Source organism: Poecilia formosa, unplaced genomic scaffold, assembly GCF_000485575.1.
Source record: "Poecilia formosa unplaced genomic scaffold, Poecilia_formosa-5.1.2 Scaffold224, whole genome shotgun sequence".
NCBI lineage: Eukaryota > Metazoa > Chordata > Actinopteri > Cyprinodontiformes > Poeciliidae > Poecilia > Poecilia formosa.
Genome location: NW_006800163.1, coordinates 631,272 through 654,679, shown reverse-complemented (window position 1 = coordinate 654,679; position 23,408 = coordinate 631,272). Strand labels below are relative to the sequence as shown.

Below are 23,408 nucleotides of genomic sequence, written 5' to 3'. Positions count from 1 at the left end.
TACATTTTCTACATATTTGGCTTATGTACTGTTTTGTTTTGTTTCTTTCACCCTTTTTTGGAGAGTCTATGCACTCTAGATAACAATTAAACAGTAAATTAGTTGACAATTATTTAAATAATCGATTCATCACGATTATTAATTTCAGCCATAAATATTAGATTAAGGAACCACATTCTATTTCACATTATTTATAGCTTTTAATTTCAGCTTCTGCTGGCCTCAAGTCAACCTTTTTGAAAATATTGGCCTTATAACAACTCCAACTATTCCCTGTAATTTGGCGGTCAAATAATACGTGAACATAAGAGAAAGCCTGTGTGGCTGGAGTGGAGCAGCTGCACAGAGACCAAACCCATTACCTTAAATGGTCTCCAGGGGTTTAAAGACTCAGAAAACACACAGCCGCTATCCAAGCTGGGTGACGAAAATACCTCCATCAACAAAATGACTATTCAAATTCCTTTTATTTTGTAGTACAACGCAGTTATGAATAAAACTGTTTTCACCCCAAAGTTTGTATTCCTGTATTTGCAGCCTTTGAAAGGTGAGGAAAGAAAGATTTTCCGACTGGATGAATATGAGATGAGACGTTAATGAGAGAAAGACAAAGAGCCAGACGTTTCTAAGCCAGGTTGAGATGCCTGGCCAAACAAGGAGATCTAGGTTGGAGAGCTGAATACTAACCCATAAATGAGCACATGAACACAGAGTGAAGTGTGAAGATTAATGGTGAAAGCTAAAACAGTTGTTGACACTGAGGGCCGAGTGTGGGTCAGGCAATGTAAACACAACCACGGAGGATTTGTTAGGAAGCTGGGAGCATGGAGGACAGGACAGGGAGGAAAAACACAGAGACTTGTTGGAATCTTTGAGGGAGGCATGTAAGACTTAAACTATAATTTGTTGTAATTCAAAAAAATATGCCAAACAACCACCTTGAACTCCACTTTCTCAGAAGTATTTGAAATAGAAAACAACGTATCAACACTTAAGTGAAAAATTTACATCTTCAAGTTTCATCATCAACCGTTTTTTGAGCAATTTCACTCAAATAAGGACTAAGACAGTACTTGTACACATTTTGTCATGTTACAACTACAAACTTTAAGGTATTCTATTGAAAACAAGACTAAAGGTTGACTACGTTGGTCAAATATGTCAAAATAAACCCTTAATAATAAGAATAAACACTTTTCTTTATTCAAATAGAAAAATGCCAATGATGTAAAATTTATAGATATTATGTTAGGTGACAACAGATTCTAGAGATTCATTTACAGCTAAATTAGCTTGAAATATCAGTGAGACACTAAATTCTTATACTAGTCTCTGTTTTTCATTCTCAACAAAAATATTTACCTACCAGGTTGGAGGGAGTGCTGGGGTGATTACATGCTTGTAACTTTAGAGCATTTACAAGTGCAGCAGCGGAGTATGAGTGAGACGTCATTATTATTAGCATCAACCTTTACAAGCATGCTGAACCTGGAAGGTGAGAGGGTTCACCGGACCCAAACTGACAGGAGACACTATCAGGAAATGGACTGGCCAATGAGACTCACCGGAGGGACGCGCCGTAGCAACACATGATGAGAGAAAGAAATGGAGAATGCAGCAGTGCAGACAAAAACCCAAACAACTTGGGGCAAACAAAAAGAAAAAAAAAGAGGAAGGTAAAATCAGGGGAGCTGTTACTTTGCCAATAAGCTGATCAATATCAGATAACAGGAACCTCAATGAACTTAAAGAAGAATGGGCCAGAATTCCTTCACAGTCAGACTGAGAACAAGCACTTCAGCTTCCTGCTGTGAAAGGTTTTCTATTAGATTAGAAATCATGGATTCATGGTTATGAGAAATATTGTGTTGCTTTATTATGGTTTGTTTCTGTGCCACAGGATCTCGTTATGTCCCTTTCGATGGCTTGCAGTCTCAGCATTTCCCTCCGCTAGAGCAATCAATGTGTGCAAAGGGATTTGATTAGACAGCCCGAACGAGACAATTTAAAGGACAGCAGAGGCTTTGGACAGCTGAGCTATGGGGAAGGAATGGCATAAATTAAGTTAGGGAAAAAAGGAAGGAACGGATGTGGAGAGGGAGGAAGGGGTAAAACTACGCTTTAACACATTGAAAGTGAAGAAGATGGGCAGAGCCAAAAATAGATAGAAAAGAAGGATGAAGCAGAGATGAAAATGACTGAGAGGTAACAAATGGTGTTCACACAGAGACACAAGTTCCCACAGTTATGCAACATGTTGATGGTTCATATTGCTACGGAGGCTGAAAAGCATCAAGAAGTTCTCCAGAAACTGTGCAGTCATTCATGTCTCAGATGAAGAAAAAAAATCAATCATGTTATATTAAATGTAAAATAGTTCCATATCCCTAAACCTGTCGCAATATGCTACTAATCAATTAAATGCATAATAAACAATTAATTTAATTATGCGATCAATAATTATTTTTTGAAGGTGACTTTTGCTTACAGAGACTTCATAGTCTCATTTTTAATCACGTTCATGTCAACCATCAGTTGTGTATGGTTTTTATTTCCTTTTTTTATTTGTTTTTGGTTGTTGAGTTTTATTTTAGATATTTAAAGGGGCAGTATGTGTAAAACTGACTGTTTTGCACCATGTTATAATGTTACTCCCTCATCAAAAACACACCTGGAGTCGTTACTTCTCAGTGCAGCGCTGGTAAAAACATTAAAGGTTTAATAGAGGAGCCATGTTGTGATCACTTCCTGAAGGCAGAGTTTCACAATGAGTAGCTATGAAAGAGACAGAGGCCCAATTTCAAGGAGTTAAATTACAAAGTAAAATTTCTTTTAAGCCATGTTTGATATATTCAACATATATATTTGGTATATTCTTTACCTTTATATTAGTGGAAAATTGTATCAAAACAACAATTTTATCATTTATTGCAGTAATTTCTGGAACAATTAATCGTCCTGCAAAATTTGTTATCATGACAGACCTATGTATCACATTAACACTGCTTGTCTTTTTAATCCAGGTGGAAAGCAATATGCGTTGATGTCTCCAGACTATTTATACTTTACACAGTGGCATCAAGTCTGAATCTGCTTTCTCCGTTCATCTGGAGATGTTTCAGAGTGGGAGGAGGGGGCGGTGGGTCATGAAGGCTTGCCACCCCCAGGCGTCAGGCTGACAGCAGTGAGAAACCAGGCCAAAGTTATATAAGCAGCCCATCAGAGGAGGCTGACAATGATTGGCTCCGGGGTTTTCATCACTCTAGTTGAAGTGAGATTGAGCTTCAGAGGTCAGCTGAACATTTGGCTCATGAAGGTTGTGCATTTGAACAATCAGATTTAGCAGAATCAGACATTCCTTTATGTTTGTCCTGCATTACTAGGCAGACCCATGATGGAACTGTAAACCGTGACTTCTTCCATGGAGAGGCAGCTTTTCCACAAATGTTTTATGAGCTCATCTGACAAACCTCTATGAAAGTTTCATTAGGCTTCCGATGCTCTCTCACAGACATCTACAGAAACACCTCACACACACGCTTACACTCACACATACACATATAAATATGCAAACAATCTGAAGCAATAGAAACACTGGTTCATATTCTATTAATGCAACTTGTCTATTCTGACTTACTAAAGACCCTGATCGAATAAAATCAATCAAACAATTAAGATTCCATCTCCAGATAAGCTTTTTGTAGTGTAACACTGCCCTGGCACATGTAGGCAACCAGCTTCTCCATATGACATGCCTGAACAGCTTTAAATGTAGAAATAAAATGTAGAAAATCTTAATATTGATTAATTCAGTTAAATTTCCTGTTACTATAAGGGTGTTCCAGTAGACTCAGTTTGATAGGAAACTTACAACATTTGTTCCATTTTCAGCTGCTGCAGTTCTCTTACATGCTGCACAGTGTCAAACATACCAAACTCTTTGAGCAACCTGTTCCTCTCTTCGCCCGTGGCACTGAACCAAGAACCAGTGAAGGAAACAACACAAAAACCTCTGAGGAAGATACTGAGCACAACTTCCTTCCTCATAAATTGTAAATAAAAATGGGGTGGCATCAGACTTTATGGTTTGTAGGATTTCTCTTTTTTCTTTGGCAAAAGACCACAAGCCATTTCTCCCACTAGCGCGAGACTCACATTTGTTTTACCCAGAATGCCTTGCACTATAGTTTGCTTCCTGTTTTTTATAGTGGTCTCTGGTCCACTTGAGGTTAACATGTCCATTCAAGTCCACTTCAACCGAACTGAGACCTAGGTTTAAAGCGGGACACAGCGTGCTATTTTGGGCCGCACCAGAGTTTGATTACATGTTCACACCTCCCCAAACGAACCAGACTTTCAGGCAAAGGAACTACAGTTCAATTAAAATTTATTAAACATGGCTGGTGTACACCCTTATTTTCTTGCGTGTTGAGAAAAAATATTCTTTGTCATTGTCTCTTTTCAATAGAAAAAGGCCTTAAAATAGAACTGTCAAGAATTGGGAAATAATTTCTATGTTCCTTTGTCCAAGGACAGTGGAATTTGTTTGTTTTTTTTGTTGTTGTTTTTTTGTTTTTTCCAAAATAAATAAACAATTAAGGATAAGCAGTCCATCACCTGTTATAATGGAACCATTAATTTGTTGACTGCAGAATACTTCATAGTAGTTAGATGTCCCGCCGAACACGTCATGACACTATAATCCCCTGGGTGGCCGTCCCACTCTTTCAGAATCCCTGCTCCACTGGGCATCCCTTCCCCATTCCCGTCCCCATCCCATCCCACACAGTAAATCAAGTTGGTGAGTAGATGGGAGTAGATTTCCTGCATAAGTTACAAACTGAAACTCGGTTGGTTGGGAACAGAACAACAAAAGGCATAAATCACAGAAACCAAAAACACTCCCTGTGTACAGCAAGTAGCTGTAGTAGTTGGAATCTCCTCTTGGACTATATAGCTTTACAACTAAAAACAGTTTAGTAAACTAAACTAAAGTTTAGTAAAGTTTAGTTTAGACGATGACATTTTGTTTTGTCTGCCTGGTTCTCTGGCTTGCAGCACCCTGTGCCTTCTCTAGGGGAATCTAAGTGTTTTAAAGTTGGACATGGCTCTGCTCTGGTCTTTGCAGGTATCGTTTGCTCTGTTTGTTCAGTTGTTCAAACTTGGTGAGTTCTGTGATTTTTAAGTGAAGTGTGTGATATCAGAGGAGCTCTTGGACACGAGCCCTGGGCCTTTACTGGGCCTTTTCGCTTTCATCTCTGCTGATAAAAGCTGATGGCAACACACACAGAGAATTCAGTGTGTTTTGAGTGCTTACAAGTGCTGATGATAGGTGTGTGTTGTTTTTCTTTGTAATTATTTGAGCACTGTGTTATTCATATATGGTTGAAGCTTGAAATTGTTCTCTATAGAATTGTAGGTTCTCCAGCCTTGGGTTAAGTTGGATATAAACAGCTGACATCAGAGACGTTGACATGTAAGGACATAAGTGCTCTGTAAACTGTCACACACATTGTAACTAATGAGCACTATCATGTCTGTCAAAGGGTCATTTTGTGCTTTTGCCCACAGAGACTGTGGGGATTTAATTGTCCAGCAAGCGTGTTTGTCTACTGCGGTATTGGGACATAAATAGTAACCGAGGAGCTGAATACCAACCAGCAGACTTTTTCACTCCAGCTAGAAGACAATCTATAGCCCCCAGATTTTTTTCCCACTGTTTTATTTAGACAACAGGGACAGTCTTCTTTGTGGTTTGTAATTTCTTTTGTTTGGACTATGTCCAGTTGGCTCAACCAGAGCTCTCACAGCATCACAGAATTCATAAAAAGTTGTTTCATTCTAACGTGTTGAATTCATAGCTCTTCTGTTAAATCGCAGACTATAATTTTCTCAAAACGCTGCATAAGTAGCCGCTCCCAAGTAGGCGGGTCTTGTTCCAACGCCTGAATAAAATGCTGACGTCTCTTCTGATGGCTGATAGACACTGAGTGCTAGTGCCATGGCTGAATTATGGAAATATCTCATGTATCTGTTTACATTCTTTGCTGCCATTATTTCTAATCGGTGAACACGTTTATTTGCATGAGATTTTGATTTCATTTCTTATTTACCGGAAACACTGCAGTTGCGGAATGTTTATTTTTTGATATTAGCAAAATATAGAAAAATACTTTCGCATACATGTAATGGAAACGCAGCTAATGATGCCAATATCTGACCCAATCTTCCCCTTCTGACAATCTTAAGGACGCCTTTAAGATCTTTAGCAAGATGACACTAAAGATGATTTTCTGAGGTGTTCCTGCTGTGTGGTAAGTTAAGAGTGATCTGGTCTGCTGATAAGGTCTCTGGGAACTCAAACTGAGGATATTCAACATGTTGGATTGTCTTGGCCCGATACTGCACTACTTCTTCTGGGGTGTCCCCAGTACGTCACTATCCTTGTTTTACCATTTTTAAATAGAGCTGAGGAGCAGGGGTAGCAGGGTAAAAATCATAGAGTTCTATCAATATTCTCTTTTGTTACGATTAAAGAGTTTCTGGTCAAATCAGGTTAGTTGGGTTCATTGGTGATTTTTTTTTTTTTTAGCTTTTTTTTTTGGCTCAACCAGAGCTCTCACAGCATCACAGAATTCATAAAAAGTTGTTTCATTCTAACGTGTTGAATTCATAGATCTTCTGTTAAAGCAATCCTAAAGATTCACAGTTGACCTACAAATATGACATTTGACAGAGCATGACAGTTGTTCTAGTTTTACTTAATCAGTGGTCTGTTGGAAACAGCAAGGCTTCTTCATATATAGTAGTCACGTGACAGCATTAAGTGGGTCTCTGTACTCACCATCCCCAAGAGGATTCCGTATCTTTAAACTGTAGGCCTTTTACTTAGTAGATAACACAACTATCAAAGTGTGTAGAGTGTGCATGTATTGGAGTTTTCTGCTGCTCCATTTGCACTTTGGTGTAATATCAAGTGTGTTTGAGTAATTGTATCTGTCTGTTATGTGTGTGTGTTTACGGCAGGCACCCCTACAGAGTAGTCATACGCACGACACAGGCAGGTCACAGGGAAGTGCCGGAGCAGCAGCCTCCATGCCAGAGGAGCACATGCAGGACAAACGCAGGATACCAATCCCCCAAACTCATCACCGGTGCCCCATCCCTAGTGTCAAACCCCCAACCCAGTCACTTTGCTGGCCAGGTGCCCATGCAAGCCCCGGTGCAGCCATTGGCAAACCAAAGAAATTATGACTCCGGGTGGAAAGGCATAGTGCCATTTCACCCGGTTGGAGACCCCCACCAAGGTCAAGGAAGACGTCCCTGACAAGGACCCAGCTTAGATCTCACCAGAAAAAGTGTGATAAAATTATTAGACAAAGAAACTAGCAGTGTGTTCCTTTGATTAAAAACTTATTAAGAGTGGAAAGGATTCAGAGTTGTATAAAACTCTGCAGAAGACCGAAAAGGAGGAATTAATTGAATGTGAATTGCCTTTACACTGGGATTTGGCACATCCCATAAGTGGGATGTGCCAAATCCCACTTATAGAGCACCTCAAACAGACACCAACTCCACACACTTAAAGTGATCATGGCATTCTGCCCACTTCCACCAGGACTGATAGGATTTTGAACCAGCATTTTACATTTCAGCCAGGTCTCTTATCCAAGTGATAGGAGTTCAAACAGGAGCATCCAAGAACGCTGCAGGACTGAATTCTGTGCATCGGCTCTGAGTCGCTCCTTGCTGAGGCAATAAGCTTTCATTTTTTTGATACAAGTTAGAAGAAATTGTCTCACTGAGCCTGTACGCTTTTGTAGACTTCCAAGAGAAATCATATACTTATGCACACACAGCTTGGATCCCAATAGGGGAGAAGCTGACTCTTCTCCCATAACTTTACGTCTTAAAAAGAGTCAGAAGGAAAACCGAAGGAGAACACAAGGAAAAGAAAAATGTAATCTGTAAATAAACAGACAAAGGAGAAAACAGGGAGGGAGAAAATGTAGAAAATATTGCAAGAGAAAATAAATCAATGTATGATGTAAAAAAAAAAAGCGCCAGTAACTAAAAAAAATAACATAAATACAAAGCATGAAAAAAATGATGAAATATAGTGTGGCAGTAAATGACACAGTCACATTATATAAATACAGAATACAAAAAAATGAGAAAAAAGGGAAAACTAATTAATGAAACAAAACAGTAAGATTGTAAAGTAAAAATGAAATATAGAATATAGCAATATAGAATTACTTAATTCTATATTACTAATTTTGGCAGGAACAGCCACCATACACTTAACTATGAATAAGAAAAAAACAAACATGAACATAAAGAAAAATCCAAAGTCCATCTGGCTTCCCAGAAAATATTCTTTGGGTATTTAGTCACAGTATTAGTCTACTATAAGGCACATAAACTAACAAAATCTCAGCGTATCTATGTGTCTCAAACGATGAGAACAAACGCTTTGCAACTACCCTGAGTGTTGCAAAAAGAATGATCAGATCTAGAGATATTTTTAATGTCAGTTCAGGATAGAACTCTGACAGACTACCACAGGAGGACTGAGAGGAATTTAAGGACACTTGGATGCTTTTTCTGGACCATCTTAGGTCCAGACTTTAATACTCATTGCTGACATTTGTTATTTATTTATTTATTTATTTATTTATTTATTTATGCTTTTGCATGTTGTTCTTGCACTTTATAGTATTGTTTTATATAAAATAGTGTTTGGTAGTGTCTAATATAAAAAAGGTGGGTAACTATTATGGGTGAATCGATAAATTCGCCAATTGATAAATCGGCTACAATTTTTTTAATTTTGGGAAATCAGTGATCAGCCAATACGTAATTGACTTATTTCTTATTTACCTCAGCAAAGGTCTAAAAATCAACCACTGTCTTCTTTTGTTCTCCGATGTGAGATGGTTAGCTGACAGACTCACCCAACAGGTCATGTCTGCACTTTTTTGCTGCCAACAGTAAAAATGTGTCCATTTAAAAATAAAAAATTTTAAATGATTTTTTTTCTCTCACAGAAACTCAAGAGTGATGTTCCAACATTTTACTACTTTTTGCATGGCAGCTGTTGCTAACTCAGCAACTTTCTTACTTTATTTAGCAACATTTCAGAAAAGAAAAATCGATATTGACCAAAATCTGAAACACCAGCTCAGGCTTTGTATAGATGGTGATCCGTGACTGGCCAGAAAGCTGCAAATGGTGCACCCCTGGCAACTATTCAAATCACACAGTCGGTGCATCCCAATGAGCAGCTAAAATAAATTTTATGGCTTTCGTAAAGAACAGATTATCCAGGGGCCTGTAGCACAAAACAGGATTAGAAGTTCATCAACGGAACTTAAGTTTCATCTCAGGATTTTCAGCATGATCAACCTGGGTCACCTTACCTGTCACCATTGTAATTTATGCCAGAGACCTAGTCTACTTTAAAGCAGGTTGGGTTTCCATATTGGAAATCAAGAACTAGAATGCACTACCTCTCAACCAATCAGAGACTTGAGCTATCCGAGGTACACCGTTACATGTCAGGTCAGCAGAAAATCTCTGAGATCATTCATCAGAAAAGATATGTGAACATCCAAGAGAGTGAATACTTTTTATAACTTTTTATAGACCATGTAGCTGGATCAATAATACAGTTCTGGCAATCACATTTGGAACCAGGGTTTCACAAAATTAGAATTGACAACATGCTCCTGATATTAAGGTGGGTGCCTGAAATAGAACCAAAAACATTAGCTTGACCCATTAAGCCAGTTTACTGGTAATATGTTAATGTTTTTTGGAGTTTTTTTTATCTTTCTCCACCTTTTCAGTAAATGTGAACCTAAATGTATCTAGTTTTATCACGGTCAGAGCATTTCAGTTCCCATTATCTGCAGCAGAGTTTCACACACATGACTCCACTGCCAGGACTTGGCTGCGGCTGGGTTCAGGCCTTCCACTTGGCGAGGTGGCGAGGTGAGAGTCAGGCCTAGTGTGAAACAGAGGGTCACTTTCACACTGGCTCGCCCAAGCAGCAGGTATGCTCTCTAAACTGTCTCTGTTGCACAGAAATTAGCCGGCACTTTCGAAAAAACACTTCTATCCAAATCAACATCACCAAGCCAAAGAAATCTGCAGATTTCTACTCAAAAAAAAGAAAAAAAAAAACAAGCACAAGGGCTAATTCCACTGATTAGCTAATCCTCACACTGAAAAGGAAGTTCTTTGTAGTATGACATGGAAGGGAAAACAAGACATAAGCAAACTGTCAGCTCTTAGAGGTAAAAGGATAGAAAATACTGACAGTCAGTTCCCAAAACCACACACACACACACACGCACACACACACACACACACACACACACACACACACACACACACACACACACACAAAACTCAACCACGCAGTTCTTTCACTGTAACGCAGTGAAAGAACTGCTTTACAATAATAATAAAAATATATTGCAGCATGTTGACGTAGTTTTTCACATGGCATAGGATGATGGTTGTTCTCAGTGAAAAATCACACAGTCACTTTCAGCACTGACATTTTTCATAATCTTCTCTATGTTGTTCTCCTGTGTTAACAATAATGGAAAAATCACGATATTTTACTGATAGTTTTGCCTCATGAGACTTACTGATAATACCGGCATCATTCGAATAATAAAGATGTTATATAACTAAACTTTCCCAGGTTTGCTAATAGCTGGAGAGGAGAGGACCCAAACCTACAGGAGTTCATTATCCACACAGAGTGCTTCTTTTTCTGTTGATTTAAACAGAAATTTATGTTGGCTAAGAACAGAGCTGCCAGTGTTACTCAGGAAATCAGCGTTAAGACAAAGCAGTGGCTGTGCTGAAGCACAACTCAAGCCTCCACCCCTCAACTGCAGCTTCCTCTCCCACATCAGTCCCAACCTCCAGCTCCCTCCCAGAAAGTGGGACACTCACTAAGCACAAAACGGCTCAAAGATCAAAACCAAGAGAAGAGAGGGCTCAGTGTTTGTAAAAGTCATTGCTGTGGAGAGCGACGGTGGGTTTTAGAGGTACCAAAGCACGCAAAGAACGCAAAGAGTGCTGAATGCGAGTAAAATGTAATTGTCTTTGCAACAAAATGCATTACCACAAAGCCAGCAGGGAGACAGTAAGTTGTGCTGGAGGGGAGCACGATCGATTAATGGCTGAAACGCAAAAGCAGTTTGAGACCCAGCATTGAAGCTGATGCTTTATCTTAGTCTGTGCACTTTGAGAATGGCAGTACCCTAGCAACAAGGATGGTTGCTCTCCTTTAGCTTCCACACCATATCTTTCCAAAAGAGCAGACCATGAACAGGAACCACATGTATGGGACTGGCAGTGCGCCAAAAACTGTACTTCAACAGGACGAGGTCTAGAGCTGTTCTATTGAGAGGGTGACTTTAAAGCACTTCTGTTGTAATCTGGAGCTATGTAGAAAAAAATACATGAATCCTCTATAGGGCTAGCACAGCACCCCATAGTATGACAGTAGAGAAAACACAACAATGGAAGTTTGCTGGTATATGGACCCTCTAAAAGCACCAACAACAGTTTGGTTCAAATTTCACTTTCAAGCATCGTCATGACGATTACAATCACTCCCTTTGTCATACTTAAGTTCTGATACTGATTTCAGTTTTTCAGCTTACAAATAGAAACCAGGTTATAGTTTAATTACTCATTAAAGACAATAAACTCAATGCAATGCTTGAAAACTCTGTAATGTTAAGTGAAAGTAACTTAATTCAGGTCATAAGACACTGCAGACTGAAGTCGGCTCCAAATGCAAGAAGTGGCCTATAAGGGATGTCATTGTGGGTAAATACAACCAAAACAAATGCATGTGTCTAGCTCTAGAAATTCCTCGTAGTCTTTTGCCAGCGATAAATGAGAGGCCCAACAACTGTTAAAATTTGACGCCACTCCATTTTTGTTCACATATGATGAAGTAATGTGTCTTCTTCAGAGGTTTTAATGTTGTTTCTTTCACAGGTTCTTGGTGGAGCGCCACCACAGGCAAAGGGGTAAACTAGTTAATCAAAGGGTTTGGTTCATTTGACATAGTGCAGTGTAATTTTGGTCCCCAACTGAACCAATTCTTCAGAACTATCAAGTCTGAAAGCATCCTTAAAATCAGCTCTTTGTTTTGAACATCATGCAGTTGAATGATTGATATTCTCAGCTGCTTTTTGACTGTGGCGAAATGTTGTAAAGATGGGAGGACACTACAACCTCTCTCTTACTGTTAAAGTCTTTTTCCAAAGGAAAAACTAAAATAGCTAGCAATGCACACAAAAAGTGTCTGCACCAACTGCAGCCAAATGGCTCTCTGAGGGTGCAGCTGACATAATCTCAGACAGTAGAGCAATCATCAACAGTCAATAGCTGGGACCTTATCAGGACATCCCTACTGTAAATATTGTCCCATATTTCATCCAAAGCGTAGAGTGGCTCTTACTGATGAAACTTGCATTATTTTGTTCAAAGGGAAGAGTCGTCCTTCCCTTTTCGACACAAGGCCTGTGTCAGCTCGGTGTGGGCTCACATGATTGCTCACAAGTTTGTGGCCACATTTTCTGCGTAAATTAGCTCGGACAGCAGTGTTAATAATTCGCTTCAACTAGTCTGCTTCCACTAACCGGTTTTTGAATTCATGCTTTTGCAGAGTGTTTGTCAGACATGGTGAGAAAATGCCAACATTTGTACGATTCTTTTCAATATACCTACAGATTCTCCAGAAACAAAAATAGCTCCTTGGAAACTGCAAAGTTGTTGTCAACGGAAGAAGCTGTCTGTAGAAAAGGGCGGCGCTCTCTCCGTGACTATTTTGTTTACCTATATGCTCAGGGATGTGGCATATACTGAAACATGAAAGGTGTCCCCGGGTGGTCTGCAGTGTGTGTGAAAGGTGTGTGCAGAACCATGTCACCATGATGTTTGTTCAGCTTTGGATAAAGGATGGGAGGAAAGGAGGAAAGGAAGTAAGTCATGGAACAGATGGGTCCTTATTTTCCTTTCTTGCCTCGGCAAAATAAAATAATAAAAAAGGCGTAAGATGCTCACAGCCACTACTACAGACGCTGATTGGTTCTCTAAACCTAGTGGAGTCCTGCCACAAGCAGGTTAGAAACAAAGAATTCTACTTAATTCTCAGTTGAACTTTGGACAGGATCTGATAAAAACAGCATCTCAGTGCTATTAAGAACAACCAGCTGAAAAGTGCTTCGCTTATAATTCACAAACTAGGAGATCTAAAAGGATGTTTAGAAGAACTCTTTGAAATAAGCTGGCAAAGATAGCAATGACTGCATTTAATTAGACGCCCACATTAGCAGACATTTTTTACTTTCAGCCTATTAAGGGCTGATGTGGATGGGAAAGAAGCGCTTTCTGTACATTTAACCTACATCAGCGTAACACAAAACAACAAAATGCAATTTCCATACTCCTTTATGACAGTAGGCTAATTGCATGTTTTTACATTTCCTCTGTTTTATTTATTTATTTTTTGCTTTGTTCTTGTTCAGTTTTTGTTCCTGCAGCTACAGCTGGAAAACTCCCACGCTCAGTCCCTGCTGCCTCTGGCTCCGTCAGCAGCATCAGCAGTAAAAAAAAAAAGGAGGAAAAAAAAAAGCAGGTTAACCGGCTCGACAAAATAATGTATTTTGTGTTATATGCAGAGATGAGGAGAAAGAGATAAAGCTGACAAGATAAGAACAAAACCCTCATATTTCTCTGTGATTCATCTCTATGGGTCTCTCTCTCTCTCTCTCTCTCTCTCTGTCGGTAACCTGAAGTCGGCCTCTCACAGCTGCTGCTCTCATTCTCCTCCAACGAAACACCCACACTCATTTCAGTGCTCCACAGGACACACACAAGCGTGCACGCACACATAGATGCACACCAGGGAAGCACAGAGTGTGTGCATAAGAGTGTGCGAGTGAGGGTGTAAATCAAAGAGAGATAGTGACAAAGCATAAGAGAGGGAATGGACATTTACTGTAGCAACAGGAGTCATGTATGTGGGGTATATTCCTATGCCATGCGTGTTCTGTAGCTCAGGTTACTCCATAACTGCCCCTGTTGTGAATACAGCAACAGCTGAGTGGGGCTAAACAAAATGACAGTAAACTGAAATAGCACTTGCTGCTCTGGAGTAATTTGAGAATATTTAGCATGAGATTTATCAACCAGTAGCAGCTTTACCTTAGACAAGTTCAACCACAGGTTTTCTCTTTCTTTTCTGATGGTTTTTATCGTGAACCACCTGTTGGTCTCTGCTTAAACAACAGGAATCTGAGTAAATGTGCTTGGGAAGATTGTTGTGCCATACGCATACATTTAATAACATAAAGTTACAATTTTGGGGGGAGGGTGGGAGGGAGGTTGTATATGCAAACATTTTAATTGTTTTAGAACTTTCAGATTAGTATCTTAAATAAGAAATTGTTCTTAATGTTTTTCCTGGTGAAAAAAAAGGTTCAACTAACTAATAAATAACTAAATACAAGTATTCAAAACTGCATATATATATCACAAGCCAAGATGTGATGTACATGTTTAGTACAGTAAGGTTATTTACTCTGTAATTATTAAATCTTTGTACCACACCAAAACAATTACCTTATCTGTCTTTTTAAAATTGAGTTATGTTTGGACACTGTTTAAATTCCATGTTCAAACTGTTATGTAACTTTACATTTAAAAAATTGTAGAGAAAAACACCTTGTCTTCCAAAAAAACTTTCATTTTCGGATTGGATGTACTGCTATATTTATGACCTCTCTCTCTAGCTCAGACATACTTTTGAGTATTCTGGCAGCAGTTTGTTCCTTAAATTGAACATAATGAGTGCTGGTTTGAGTTTTTTTTCTTTTTACTAATCTGACACTAAATTTCATTAACATATTCACAAAAACTGACATGCATAAAACTTGTTGGCTCTTGTTTTGTTGGACTGAAGCTTTCTAAAGGTTTTCCTCAGCCCTTCACACCATGACCTAAATATAGTAACACCAAAGAAAAGTACGGATTTGATTCAGTAGCTGCTTAGCATTGGACAGTACTGAAATGCTATAAAGACAGTTTATTATAAATAGGATTCTTAAGACAATTTCAGCAAATTCTCATAAGAGAATTTCTTTTCATAATGCCTTATGAGAAGTAGTTCTCATAAGGCATTGAGGCAGGAAAAGGAGGAAATACACTGAGGCAAACTGAAATTTATGTTAAAAATAAACATTTATTTTTAACAGAAATGGTGGTCTTGTTCTACCATACCCAAATACCATAAATTTTGGGTGGGTGTGGTGGGGAGCTCATCTTTTAGCATGTCTGGTTTTCTGAAGGTGATCCAGTGTCATCTGAGACTTCCTGATCAGTCACTCCCAGCTGATGGCTTTGAAACTCCCCTGTTTGTGATTTTCTTGCCTGTTTCCATTCCTGTCCTCCTGAAGAAAGAGATTTCCTGGTTTTGCATGACTGTACCAGGAAACTTTGCATAAAATAAGTTTCTCCTTTTGTTGATGACCACAGCAGACTAATTGCTGTCTTAACGACCTGACATACTTCTCCAAATAGCCACGTTTTATACTGCTTTTACACTGTGTTTGGCTGAGGTCAACAACCCCGTTCCACTCTGGGAGGATATAGAGTTTTCACCACAGCCTCTTAGAAGGTGATGGCGCCCTGGTTTACACACTATCAACTCAGAAGTGAAGAAGAAAAGAACAAACAAGAAAGAACAAAGTGATTCCTCATGAGAATAAGAGTGTAGTTTTTGTCTCCATGTGGGAAAAATAGTAGATCTCTCCTCACTATATTGCTTCTTTTTCTTTCCATCTGACAGTTGTTTTCTTCATCTTCCACCATTCAATTGCTAAAGTTATTATTTTGCATACAAGTGCACATGGATGATGCGGACACAAAACAATGTGGGCTACTCTCGCACATCCACAGAAACCCCTAGCGGTCCCTAATGGGTAAGAAAAAGATGATGACTGTTACGTCACTGAGATTTTGCGCTTGAGTAGACATTAGAGAAGACCAAACAGTGATGTCCAGTCAGGGGACGCAGTCCAGTCACCTGTCATCATGACAAGAGAAAATACATTTTTATTTACTTGACTCTTCCGCAAATATGTTTTCTGTATGATTTCAACATTTTTATAACAAGTTCGGCTGTGGCGAACCTTCCCGTTTCAATTTTTCTGAGATGTATGGTCCATTCTAGTTTGCAACCTCTGCATTTTGTTTATTGCAGCATCAACATGTGACAAAATTAGCCTTTATGAAGCTTGGTTGATTGGCTCCAAGCCAGTAGATGAGAACACGCCTAATTCACATTTTCTTGAACAGTTTGCATGACAATTGGATGGATGGAAACATGACTGGTGCCTCACCAGACATGAATCATCACTGAGACTACAAAGTATAAATCAAGTTTTAGGCCTTAAACCTGTTAGCCCTGTCCTAAGAGATACAATTTGACAATGGTGTGACAAGTCATACACTTTTTGTCTACAAATCAACATTTTCAGTCATAATAAGGTGCCGTAATTTAAAGGATGGCATTAAATTAAAGTGTCACATCATCCAGTCCAGGTTGCACCAGTCACCAGACTGTCTGTATCTCTCGGAAGGAAACCCAACGCCTGAATCACTGCCCACACCGACTGAGTGGGTTGGCCATTGCTGCAGTGGTGAAGAATATATTTTAAATATTGTTGTATATATCGCCATAATATAATATTGCCATTAATTCCAGGCCATATCGCTCAGCCTTAATCTCAGCAAACAAAATCATGATGATGGTAACTGGACAATGTTTTCTGAGACACATTAAAAATATCACTTCTATTCCATTATTATGTTTAGAGCCTGTTTACTAGTTTTTTCAGCTCAGCAAATGCAGCATTACATGGTTATTAGAATAAATGTATGATTATGGACAACAGGTGCACAAATAGGAAATATTAACTATTACAGAGGCAGACGAAAAATCAAAGTGAAAAGGAAAGGGAAACATTTGCTCACCTTGATTCAAACATAAAGCATCACAGGAACTATTGAGCTAACCATTAGAGCTGCACAATGTTCCGTGGATATAGCATCATTAACAGTGGGAGTAATATTATTTTAACACTATTTGGAATGCAATTATCGTTGGCTTGTATGTTCCAAAAACATCAAGTAAAACACCGAGCTTCTCCAAGGATTCCCACTCCAACCACGTTTGCTTTAAGTGCAAATATTTGCATAGCTATTAAGCAATTTACAAACAGTGTGTTTTACGTAATTATGCACCTGGAGCAGAGAAATGCGTATTTCTGACATCGTTGGTATGGAAATGTAGACCAAAGTGCAAATAAAAAAGGAAAGGAGGAGGGGAGTTGGAGAGAGGATTAAGAGTGGAGGAGAGTTAGAATGATAGATGCTGTGACCTACTTCCTCAGCTCCCTGCCTACTGCTTTGACTCACACTGACAATTTTCACAGGACACAGAAAGGCAAAAGAACCAAGAGCCGACCAAGATCATGGGATTTCTTCTAACAACAATGTCAGACAATTCCATTCTGGTCTGTCCCTCTTCTTGGTAGTATGTAGTTTTCTTCAAAGATAAATTACAGATGGTAGTAGACGTGGGTTTGGAAGACCTCGAATACTTGTCTGTGTTGTAGAGGATCTTCACTGAAGATGGTCTGTTGTTGCATCTTTATTTTCGTACCATCAGCTCTAGAGGCTCCAGAACATTCAGAAGAAAAGAATCAAATCTTCTTCAGTGGCAACAATGAAAGATCTAAGATGGAAACTCTGAGTAACAGAGTACAGAGGAATAGAGCAAATACAGACCTATGTAGGGGTACACCAATAAATTGGTCCGGGTTTCCTTAGTTTTCTATGATTGAACACTTACAGGAAAAAAAATCTTATCTACCTCTGCAAAAGTAAGAAATTCAGTCCCTGTCCATTTTGTTCTGGCCGACTGAAAGACCAGCCCACCACATCACATTTGCACATAACACCAGTCACCACACTGCTGCCAACTTAACTACTTTGCCACAAAGTTTCACCACTGCACCTATTTGGCTTCAGTTTCATAAACTGTCCGATTGATGGGTAATCATTTATCCAGGCAACTACAGAGGCAACCACTGTCCACAAGAACATCATCCTCATAGAAGTGCCTTCTTGACCTACAGCAAGGTCCACCAGCGCGGTGCCCATGGTGACCAGGTTGCCCCTGAAGACGACATGAGTTGCTCTTAGAGCTGTTCCAACAGTAGATAAATCCTTAAAAATAGATTTAGTGTGTGTATCAAGCTGGTAGCCCATCCTATTAGCCAGTACCCATGCAGCAGCTCTCACTTGTTAAAAGTTTGAGAAATCCTTTAATCTCCAGGGCAACCAGTCAGCTGTACAAAACGCCTGGGTGGACTCCAGAGCTAAGTCACACTCCTCCTTGCAGTTAGTATTTCCAAGCTGCCGAGCTTCCCCTCCCCATGACTCCCCCACTCAGCTCCTTCAGACTAGCCAGCAGCAATTAGCAAACACCTGGTGGAACTAAGCATCAGCTGAACTCTTTATACAAGCTTCTCAGTGGTAAAAACATTATTAAAGGCTAACATTACAAAGTTAAATGTCAACTGGCATTTATATAACAATTGAAGGCAAGAAATTACTTGACTGTGCTATAAAATGGCACTTTATGCCTGGAAAAAACATAATACTGCCTCCTTTAAAAATGAGAAAAACTGTCTTGGCAGAGAATTACATGCTATTTAAATTAAAAACATAAAATTTTAGGGGCATTTATAACTTAAGTAACAGAATCCCAACCTTTGTTTTTGTTTTGTTAGATAGCATTTGTTAAGAGATTCAGACAAAAAGAATACAGTAATGATTTGAATAATCCTCACTTGCTGCCGCAGATACATTATCCACACACTCAGACATGCTCTTTGATTTCTCTGATAACTTCGCCCCCCTGGGAACACATCCATCTTCTTAACTGACTGTGCGTGCACATGCTCTCACACACGCACACACACAGGCTGTAGAAGCAGAACTGACTCAACTATTGGACCGTACCACTTTCACCATAACAGGGGCATGGTTGTGGCGAGTCTTTTCAGCCTCCTTCCTGTGTTGAATGTCGGGTGGGTGGCTGGCTGTGAAACATGAGCCTGGGAGCTTATGAGGAAGGGTCTGGGCTGGAGAGCCGAGGTGGGGGTGAAGGGTTCTGGTTGCTAGGCAGCCAGCCGATCGGAGCAGGATGCTCATTGGCTCGTGGTGAGCAGGGAAGAGCGGGTAGAACAGACGGGACTCTGTCATAAGCCAACGTTAACGACTTGTTTTGTCAAACCGAACACAGAATCACTTCCATTACAGTGACAGCAGGATGTGTTACAGATCATCATGATCATCGAGTGTTTCATTTGTGAAGCAACGCTCATGCACAAACTTGGTCACAACGATGGTGGGGAAAACAAAACATTTTATTTTCTGAAAATCTTTAATAAGCGTGGAAATGAGGATGATTTTTTTCTTGAATTTTTGTCTGCCTTAAAAAAAAAAGAATCTCTAAACTTCAGCACTCGGCCAATGATTGAATCTGCTGGTAATTACAAGGGAAGAGAAGAAAAGCACTGAGTGACACAAAGAGGTAGAATCTCCCAAACACAGAGACTTAAAAGAACAAACGGGAGATGAACAAGGGCATAAAAAAAGAATTAAAAAAACATCACTGTCACTGTCTGAACAGAGAGTGAGAAGCTGGAAAAGCCCAGCAACAAGGCATGCCTTAAATAGCTAGACGGTAGGAAATAACATGACGCTGAAGAAAGTCTAATAGCTCTGAGCATGTGTTGCGTTGCACTAAGCATGCATAGCCACAGTGCTGACAGCAACTTTAAGTCATATGTTATAGCGCATGACCTACAGATGAAGCCTGACTGTGAGGGGCCGGATGGTGGCTGGCAGACATACCAGCAGCAAGTCTTAATTTCCAAATGCTTCTGTCTTTGGAGAAAGGTAAAGGTTAAACCAAACAGAAAAAGGAACTCCTATCTGGGTTCAGGACTTGTGTGTGTGAGATTCAGCTTAACATTAAAAAGAATTGTGACAGGTAAGAAGAAGCACAAAGCCAGGTGAGTAAAGAGCAGTTCCAGTTAAGACCAAAAATATCCAAACACCTGGCAGATTTAACTTTAAAATAATCTTTTATAGCTCTAAGTAATCGGGACACACTGCTAAGAGAATCTGGGCCGATATCAATATCTGATATTAATTTTGCTGCTTTGGAAAATAACTGATATTGTATGTATCTTTATTACACACATATATAAATATATCCCTACATTTTCAACACCTTTAAAAAAACACTCTGACTTCACCTCTGATTCTCTGTTTCAAACTCCCCACAGTCCTGACTCACCATTACTGTCACATGAGCAAACACAACATGACCAACTTCCTCCATTCCCCCCTGCAGAAGCAAACAGCAACAAGATGGAAATAAGTATTGGTTGTAAATATCGATCCAGTTTTATTAATCAGATCAATATTGATATGTTTAGAAAATTATATTGGCCAAAAGTGATTTTAGTGCCGATATATCATACAACCCCGAGTAATATTCATGTACTGAGAATCAAATTTGGTTCTGATAGAGAATTTGTGGAAGAGGTTAAAATTAGCATGATGGTAAGAAGGGATTTCAATTGCAAAGAGCTGAAGTTTACTAAAGATAAACTGTCAAAACTCTACTGGTTTAATTGCTCTAAAATGTCCCCTGTCATCACTGAGAAATATTATGGAGATACTGTACATTTTTAAAATGTAATAAAAAAAAACAAACATATTTTTTTCATCACCACTCCTTTATATTCTTTTAGAGTCTTGAAATGTATTCTTTTATGATCCAAAGAAAATAATTTAAAATATAAATCTATTAGTCATTTTGAGATTATCTTTAAATCAGTACAGCACATAACATCTGTATTGTCCACCATGGGTACCACACCTCATATAAGTAACAGGTTGTCATGGCGACTTGAAGCTCAGTGAGTATGGTGTTAAACTGTTCTCTTTTTTTTTAACTGCTACCATTATGAACGGATTGATAAAACTGTGACTTGCTCATGCTAGCAACAACACTTCCAGGAAGTCTGGCTCAGCTTCAGAGAAAAACTTCCCCTTAGAGTGCTACCTTAGCTGAGAAAGTATGTGCCGACATCCTCTCGCTGCAATAAAGAGATTTGAGAAAGAAAGAACAAGTTCTTCTCCCAGCAGAAATGTTAAAAGTAAAAGAGCGGCATGTTTCATTGCTACATTTATGTAGCTTGTTGCCTTCATAAAGAACGCACCGCTTCAGAACCGACAAAACCGAGTGTTAAATATAACTTACGGAATCTTCCTTGCTAATAGTGAAACTGGAAATCTTTTTATTACAGCAGCACAACCTCACACTGAAAATGTTAATCCAGGTACCCACCAGAATGCTATGTAGATTGTTATACTTCCCTTACGATCCTTCTCAGTGAGAACATAAACTTTCATCCATAGTTTTTATTTATTAACTATTTAATAACAGCTACAATACTGCTGTGCATGCTTGTTACGGCCGGTCATAAATGTTTGTTGCTAAGATACTTATCTTCCCCGTCTTTTCATTTATCATTCTTTGACAGCGAAATCACCCCATAAGGTCATTTTCACAAGGATCAAATAATGTAAGCTGCGTCTGTATAATTCAACTCTCCCACGGAGAGGAGGAACATAACAGTTCCAACGAGCCTGACAGTCTGTCCCACTGCACAGGCTATGCTGAGGTGCGGCATGCCTGATTTTTGTTTTGGTTTTTCAGTATTAAATGAACTAGTTCAGTGTGATAATTGTTGAATGAGGGAAAATGCTAACATAACGGTGTTTAAGTTTGCTATGTATGCTGCCATTTCAACCTGGAGAGACTCATGCACAGATAGAGAGAGAGGTATTAGAAAGTTTAATTGACAAGATAAAGTCTTTGGCGCTCGGACCCAGGAGGAAGACGTTGCGCTGAAAACCGCTGTCGGAGAGAATGAGCCGCTGTGAGTATGAAATTTAGAGACGTCTTCCCCCCGGGGCCCGGACACTGGTGGTGGAGAGAATGGTGGAAACTGAATGGACATTGAAGAAGTCTTGGGCTGAAGGTGGAGGAGGGGTGGAGGAAGGTTGAAGCTCAGCCAACGATTGGACGCCGGTAAACAGCTGGACCTTATCAAGGGAGCAACGCTTGATTGGAGGAGGAGGCCATCACCGATTGGTTGGAATCGAGGTGCAGGATGACTTCTTGGTTGGCAGGTGGGATGAATAATAGTCTTCCAGGTTGAATTTTCACCTAGGCTTCATATCTAAATATGTAAGCTGTGTGGTTTTAAACATGAGGAAATATGGAAGATTTTGTGAAACATCACGTTCACACTTTTGTAGTATATGTGTCACTTTTGATACACTCCCATATCAGTGACTGAGTGTTGGGGAAAATTCAGTGTTCTGCTGCATCACAGTGAGGTCCATTCCTTTTGTCTTGATGTCATTTTCTTGTTTTATGTACTTTCTGTTTTTTCATATTTTAAGATTAACTGATCTGCCATCTGCCAATGAAATCTCAAGTGTAGCCTCCAAGTGGTCAGACAACTATTAACCAAAATAAACAGAAAACATTTTAGTCAAAGTTCCAAGCATGCAAATGCTTGAAACATTTGTGTGCTTGAAACACAAATGTTTTCCAAGCACACAAATGTGTGTGCTTTATCAGCGTACACAGCAAAGCATACTGTGAAATCAAAAAGTGTTTCTAATGGGTCACTGCTGCCATTTTTACATACAGACAAGTGCAGTGTACATGTCTGTCCAAGACAAGTCCATCACAGCCAAGTTTAGCTGGTGACCAAACAGTGTGTGCTGCAGTATTAAATGTATATTAGGCAAAGGTGGAAGGTTACTTTCCATTAGCATCTTGTCTTCCTATGCCAGGGAAAAAGGCAGGCAGTAGTTTGAAGAGGAAACAAATGTTGATCTGTCACTGTTCTTTTGTTCTTTTCATTAGAGTAATCCCTCATTTCTTGTGGGGGTTGTGTTCCGAAAATAACCCCGATAAGTGAAATCCGGGAAATAGTTACCTTTAGTTTATACAATTATTATACAGCATAATTAAATACTCTACATTGAAACCAAAGAACAAAACCTGTTTTCAGGTCAGCGGGTGTGTGTTCATCAATCGGGCCTTAATGTGATCCGGAGTCATGTCACTAAAGTGTCTCCTCCAACCTGCCCCGTGAGATTCACAGCTGTATCTATGGCAGAGCGATGGATCTCGTCAAGCG

The 23,408-nt window shown here is 39.4% G+C and overlaps 1 protein-coding gene and 1 long non-coding RNA gene across 4 annotated transcripts in view; one reads left to right on the top strand and one right to left on the bottom strand.

Moving 5' to 3' along the window:
- The window catches only part of cttnbp2 (cortactin binding protein 2), a 79,815-nt gene that overhangs the window by 40,164 nt on the left and 16,243 nt on the right, over positions 1 to 23,408 (bottom strand). The gene's annotated exons all lie outside the window — the stretch shown is intronic.
- On the top strand, positions 739 to 22,380 carry LOC107838224 (uncharacterized). The gene is made up of 3 exons (XR_001664292.1): positions 739 to 750; positions 5,293 to 5,298; positions 22,010 to 22,380. It is a non-coding gene; the product is annotated as an uncharacterized LOC107838224 (long non-coding RNA).